This window comes from Sinohyriopsis cumingii, chromosome 5 (assembly GCF_028554795.1).
Source record: "Sinohyriopsis cumingii isolate HCF-2022 chromosome 5, ASM2855479v2, whole genome shotgun sequence".
In the NCBI taxonomy this organism is placed as follows: domain Eukaryota; kingdom Metazoa; phylum Mollusca; class Bivalvia; order Unionida; family Unionidae; genus Sinohyriopsis; species Sinohyriopsis cumingii.
In genome coordinates, this window is record NC_142965.1 from 48,632,376 (window position 1) to 48,640,089 (window position 7,714).

The following is a 7,714-nucleotide window of genomic DNA, read 5'->3' on the forward strand; positions in this document are numbered from 1 at the left end:
TATGGAGGTAACACCCAAAACAAATAACTGATTTACAGGCCGTAAAATTCGAGTAAATGGTTGCCTGTGTATCGCGATCTACTTCAGAATTGACATCACTGCAGCTCATAACCTTGATATGGGTTTTCACGTGGACGTTTGTTGGCTACCATCACAGATGTACGTGTGCAAATTCTGTTGAGTACAATGGTTATGGATCTCGAATTCTCATTACCATATTTATCTCTATTTTTGTTTTTCACGGATTTTCGCCTTTAACTTGCGACGATGGTACAGAGAGAGAGAGAGAGAGAGAGAGTCTTGGGGAGACTTAACAAAAGATTATATTTTTAATTATTTTCCATCCCTATGTTTCTATGTTGATCAACTATTCTAGCCTTAACATCCAAAATAGTGTGAAAGATAAAGAGGGAGGGAGAGCAGCCTTCTGACATGTTCAGATTTAAAAATGAATGTTTTAAAACCTTAATATAGTTTTAAAAACATTGTTTTTATAAAAAAAAAAAACAATTAATGGAGTATAGTATGAGTGTGCCTTCTAACAGAAAAATCTACCCTACAGTCTTGATAGGGTATTCAAACTTTGTATCATTGGTATTGTGAATATTGCAGATAAATATTTTGGAAAGTGAACACATACTATTACGACGACCAAGGGTCTTGCAGGTTACTTTGTGAAAATTCAAGTTTGAAATTTTTCATCTAGCTTTAAGTCTTCTTCTCTATCACTCTACAGATTAACACTTATTTTATTCCTGATGCAAGAGAAAGAGAGAGAGAGAAAGACAGAGACAGAGACAGGCAGACACACAGAGACAGACAGAAGCGAGAAGGGAGAGAGAGGGGGAGTAAGTGTGATGTTGATGAAGCTGTGTACTATGTTTTAATTCACATAGATAACAGGGATTAATAACATATTTTCCAGTTATTTTCATATATGCAAAATGATGATGAAGTGGGAATTCATCAATGATCTAGAGTCAATAGACACAATAGCTTAATATTGAAACCTAGATTGTATATGGGTATTCATACGCCATTGGCAGATCATAATTTGATATACCAACTGCATTGGTATATCTAACTGCTTTATACCTATACTTTAAAAACAATGTTAACCTTAATTCCTTAATGTGCATGATATGTAATATATATGTTGTTACGGATAATTTTTTATTATTTAGTTTTATTTGAGTCATTTGGTTAATGCTATTTTATTAATTATTTAATTCTGTTGCTGACCTATATTATAAGAAGAGTACAAGTATGTACTTACTCTATTCATAAATCAAGGGTATTACCAAGTTGATGGCAACCACTAATTCGGTCAAATTATACCATGGCTTAGTTGAATGGAGGTGATGTCAAGATCACGTGATCCTAAGATAACACTTGTACTCTAGAGATGAATTGCGTGCCCTGGTTGCTGATCTGCTAAATTTTAAAAAGGGCTTCATTAGACTGTTATTGATATTTCTTAATACAGAATAACTTAATTACATTGAATCTTCTATTATGATTCAGAATTTTGTATTTGATGCGCATATAGTGATCGTATAAAGAAATTAATTACGCCATCTCACACAAGAATGTGTTCCATCGTTAGTGAACACGGCCAGAATGTGCACGCTTGTCGAGGTTTATCCTTCAGGTGGTATCATGAATCTGGCATAATACTTAATGTCATTCTGTGGCTCTGGTGCCTAAGAGAAATAAAAAACAGTTTAACATGGTCGGTGAAGCGCAATCATGCTAAGAATATGATATAGAATGCGTCTCATTTTTCAGAGTGTAAAGAGTGTAATAGTGAACATGTGTTTTTTTTTCAGAGAGTGTAGTATATCATGACCTTGACTGTTAATGTTGTGATAGAGAAGGTCTGCCATTGTTCAGAGTGTAATAGAGAATGTCTGCCATTGTTCAGAGTGTAATAGAGAATGTCTGCCATTGTTCAGAGTGTAATAATGTCTGCCATTGTTCAGAGTGTAATAGAGAACGTCTGCCATTGTTCAGAGTGTAATAGAGAACGTCTGTCATTGTTCAGAGTGTAATAGAGAACGTCTGCCATTGTTCAGAGTGTAATAGAAAATGTCTCCCATTGTTCAGAGTGTATTCTAAGAGTGTTACATAGGATATCCCTGATTAACAAGAGTAAAATAGAGACTATCCCTGATTACTGAGAATGTAATATAGAATATCCCCGAATTACGAAGGGTGAAATCGAGAATATCCCTAATTACTAACAGTGTAGTAAAGAATATCCCTTATTACTAAGAATATAATAGAGAATATCCCTGATTACTAAGAGTGTAATAGAGAATATCCCTGATTACTAAGAATGTAATATAGAATATCACTGATTATTAAGAGTGTAATAAAGAATATCCCTTATTACTAAGAATGTAATAGAGATATCCCTGATTAATTAGAGTGTAACGTGGAATATCCCTGATTAATTAGTGTGCAATATAGATTATCCCTGATTACTAAAGGTGTAATATAGAATATTCTTTATTAATAGGAGTGTAATATATAATATCTCTGATTACTAAGGGTGTAATAGAGAATATTCCTGATTAGTAAGAGTGTAATAGAGAATATCCCTGATTGCTAAGAATGTAATATAAAATATCCCTCATTACTAAGAGTGTAATATAGAATATCACTGATTACTAAGAGTGTAATAAAGAATATCCCTAATTACTAAGAGTAATATAGAATATCCCTGATTACTAAGAATATAATAGAGAATATCCCTGATTAATTGGAGTGTAATATAGAATATCCCTGATTAATTAGAGTGTAATATAGAATATTCCTCATTACTAAGAGTGTAATAGAAAATATGCCTGATCCCCGATTAATAAGAGTGTAATATACAATATCAATGATTAAAAAGAGTGTAATATAGAATATCAATGGTTCAAAAGAGTGTCGTATAGAATATCATTGATTACAACAAGTGTAACAGAGAATATCCCTTATAATTACTGAGTGTAAAAGTAGAATGTCCGTGACTATAAAGACTGTAGTATAAAATATTTCTAGTTGTTGCGAGTACGATACAGATCTCCCTGATTGTTAAGTGTGCCATATAGAAAATTCCTGACTCTGAAGAGTGTGATATTTCCCTCATTTATAACAGTGTGATAGAATATTTCCCTTTTCGCTAACAGTGTTATAGAATATGCCCCTTTTTGTTAGGAGTGTGATAGTATATGTCCCTTTTTATTAAGAGGGTGATAGAATATGTCCCTTTTTGATAAAAGTGTGATAGAAAATCTCCATGTAATGTATTTGTGATGGGAACTGGTAAATTGTACAATGGAATATTTGAGAAAGGATTGTTCCATTATATGGAGACGCCTTTTATTGTTGCAATGCTAGTAAATATGGTCTAGAGGTACAGGCAAAATTAGGCTTAAAATCATTAATTGAATTACCTAGAAAATAGTTCCTTGTATTTTGTGATTTAGTTGTATTATACTGGTGCTACGTTAAGGAAATGTAATTAGGTGAAACTATGAAACCATGCAGTTTTGAGGCTGCCATGCAATTGTGAAGTTGTGATATTTGTGGTCATGCATTGATTAGAGGATTTCCAGTAGACAACAATGGTTAAAAATAAGGGGAAAACAAGTGACCTCTAGCAGCAGAATTCACGCCAGGGTTGGATTCGCTTGGTAAAGAGACCCCTTTTACTTTGGCTTATTACCATTGAATGACATTGACTGTTAAGAACAGTATGGCCATGATTTTATATGTCACAGGGCAACATTTTGTACATAAGAAGGGATGTTCTTAAGTGACCAAGTTGTGTATAATATCATTGTACCAAAACTGACTTAATTTTGATTCTCGTGATGTGAATCAAATTTCCAAAGCGACTAGTTAACATGTTGTGCAAAGGAATGGATGTTCACGTGTGGGGTATCTTGAAACCATTTGTGGTGAAAAATGATGTCATCTAGTAAATAGATTCAAACTTAGCCAAAATAATGTCAAACACATGCTAGAATACTAAGAACAAAATCCGTTCCTATCAAAAGTTATCTTGAGATCTTTAGATTGAGATCGCGGTCACCAGAACCATACCAAATTTTAGGATATGTGACACTAAATATTCATTTAGGTCAGAGTTGGTTCCTTTGAACTGAAGATATCTAACTTACACATTGAATATGCCTCTATCTCCTCCTCCCCCCCATGAATAAACTCCCACTGAATATAAAATGACATCCTGTAGCTAGTAGAACTGGTTCAGTGAAATCTACAACTAATTAGGTTTCGGCGCTCCTTGACTCATCTGCATACCAAATTTGGACGAGCTGGTTCACACCATATTAGAGATATCTTTAGTTAAAAGCTCGTATCTACTTGTTTACAAGATGGTATCTTTACTTCTTCAGTGAACACAAAGTATTCCCCCTCCTGAGACATTGAACACACCTTAATAGGTCTTGGGAAGTTCTCAAGGTATCTAAACATCCAACAAGGATCAGTATGATTCAAACGTCTCTTTCGGTAAACAACATGTCAGTATGCGAAGCTTAAAATTTGAACAAAGTTCACCAAAATATGGATATATCATGGGACGCTCCTAAGGCTTTTTTTGTATAAAGAACGATCCAGCTCAGTCAAACTATGTTGGATATATTTTGCTCGCAAGCTGGTGACCTTCACTTACTACAAAGTTTTGACACTGACAACAAGGTCAGAGTCACCAGAATCTACACACATCTAGTTACCCACATAGGGTGACTAACCGTCCAGTTCGATTTGGTATAGATCATTAGGTACTGAGATATCTTGTTTACAGGTAAACACCACAAAACCTGTTTCTCTCACTCTCTCTGAGTGGAGACATAATTTATCTTGAAATTGGCCTGTTGAATTTTAACAAATCCCCGCTGGTAATAGAATTTGAAGAAAAGGAAAATAGGTAAATTTTCAACCCTACTGTTTACCTAGCCTGTCGCACCTTCTGGAATGAATGAGGTGATTATTTTAAGTATGTAAACGAGGAAATGCACTTTTTATTATGGCAGGATTATGAAAAGAAAGTCGGTGCAATATTTCGCATGTGTTTAAAAACAGTGAATACGTGTCGAGAATAAAAAAGGGAGTCATAATAAAACCTGTTAAGTAAAATTTTCAGTTAGTTATTATGACCTTAATACACGTTTTATCTCGACATCTTAAATAAATAAATCATAGTGTGTTGTTTCTGTAAACCTATTCACTCTTAAGTCAAATCATCCATTCAGCTTGGTCTTTTTCTAGTATTATCACTGGTTAGGAATATATTTGCCAGTTGTATTACATTTTACAATTTCCTCTCTATTCTCAGATTACCCAAGGACGTCTTTTAATAGCAATGATTTCAGTATGTGCCAGGTTATCTTGTTACGCCAATTCAACAGATAGGCATCATATAGGTCAAAGGCTTTTCAAAATGATTATAAAGCGAGTATGTACATATATAAAGTAAATATATTTTTCATTCTTAAAACCGGTTTTTTTTGGCCTTTAAAAAACCCTGAATTATGCAACGTGTCTTCGAAATTGAATATAAACTATACAGGCAGCTGAAACGTAATATATCAGACCGAATCGTATATATGCGTATACGATTAGCACTCAGATGTTAACTGCGTAGACCCGGATCTACAGTCACGTACAAGACTTGCAGATCTGAGCCAAGAAGAACAAACAAGGTCGAACCTGAAATACTGGTGCATACATCACAGCAAACTCAGAAAGAAATTGTTGTCGAGACAAATCAAATGACTGCGGGGTAAGCCTCGTTTTGATATGTCATTTCTGTGTTTGTTGGCAATTAATTGTAAGACGAAAAGATTGATAAACTAACTATAACAATGTTAGATCCGTTAATGTAGAATGAAAATTTCAATGTCATCCTGCTCTTTTGACAAATTCGTTAGAAAGCCTTTCTGCAAAGTACCAGGAGATTACAACTGTTTGGTAGTAATGGCGATATCCGAGCTATAATGGAAGATAAACTCCTGTCATTAGAATTATCTGAAGGTAGATTTGGGTCCTAGCTGTGTGCCAGTCGTAGATCATATTTAAAATTTAAAAAGAAATCAGTTGAAGTAACGGATTAATGTATTTTAATATACATATTTTTACGTGTATCTATATTTTTGTAACTCCTGATACATGATTTATCTCATTTTTGTAATCTGTATTCATGGCTGTAAGGTAACTAGCGTGTGTTTTAGGATTATTAAGAGCGTATAATTATGTAGGATTTTTAAGTAGATGCTTAGGCATGTGATGACAATTACTAATAATAATCTTAATAATAAGACTTAATGACGACTTTGGGTTAATTGCTCACTGGCTGTTGGGCTTCGGACGGTTCTAGAAAACTCCAGTAACTTCCCGTTGGTTGGGCTAGGTCAAATAAAGAGGCAAAACATGGAATAAATTGAGTAGTAAGATCTGTCACGTGCGGTATGCTGGGAAATATAGTCGTAATAGAAGGTGTATATAAGGAGAATTGAGCAATAGATTTATTGAAGTTTTTGGAGCTATTCTCATTTCTTGTTGTTCCCGTTGTAAGTCTGTAGACGTATTCGATGTTCTACTTAGATATTATTCGATAGGAAAAACATTTGTTTGGACTGTTCAGTAGAATAGAAAGTGTTCATTATTTGGACTAGAATATTATTCTGGAACTATTGTCAATTATTCATAGGAGTTCTGGATGACGCCATCTTGACAACATCACGATTCTTGGCGAATCATTCATTTGGACTTTCATAGAACTTTATCAGGATAATTTTGAATTAATTTCATAAAACTGTATACTCCTATTACATTTTTATTTATAGCTTTCATATTAACTTATTTGTTAAGTTTTACAAAACTTCTTGGTTTTGCTTCTCTCTGCTTTATAGTTTTGTGTGACCATAAAGTCGTAACACAATATATATATATATATATATATATATATATATATATATATATATATATATATATATATATATATATATATATATATATATATATAGCAATTTAATTGTTTGATTGTCAGTTTAAAATTTTTCTTTTTCTTACATGCTATTGTAATGTAAATTTATTCATTAGAGATGATACTTTTTCAGAAAGTTGTTTGATCTTGACTGTTAGTTTATAAACAACAGGTGTTAATCTAAATTCTGACCTGGGTTTAGAATTAGTAAACAAAGTTCTATTTTATTTTAAAATGAGTGGTTGTTGTCAAGGTCATGATGGAACTACTGGGTTAAGAAGTAAACACTTAAAAAAAAAATTATTCTGGGAATAAAATCATTGGCCTAATCAAGGCCATATTCTATGTATGTGATATAAACATGATCACCTGACTCCTCCCCCTCCCCCCTTTGATTTCGCAATTCTGGTTTTTCCATAACTACGCATTTGTTAGTTATAATAGTGATGTGTAGAGAGAGATTTCTTAGTTTTGGGGCTTTTCATACTGATGTCAAGTTAATTTGTTGTAGCCAGATTTGAGCTATAATAATTCTTCAGATCATTTGGATTTCAAAAGGATTTAATTCTTTATTCTCTGGAAATATTTAAAGAGTGCTTACATAGATTTTGGAAAGACATTGTTGACAATTTTAATTTGGATTTCCAATACCGGAGTGCCATTATTTGTATTTTCTACAAGGAACTGTAGATAAGCACAGTAGTGACTACATAA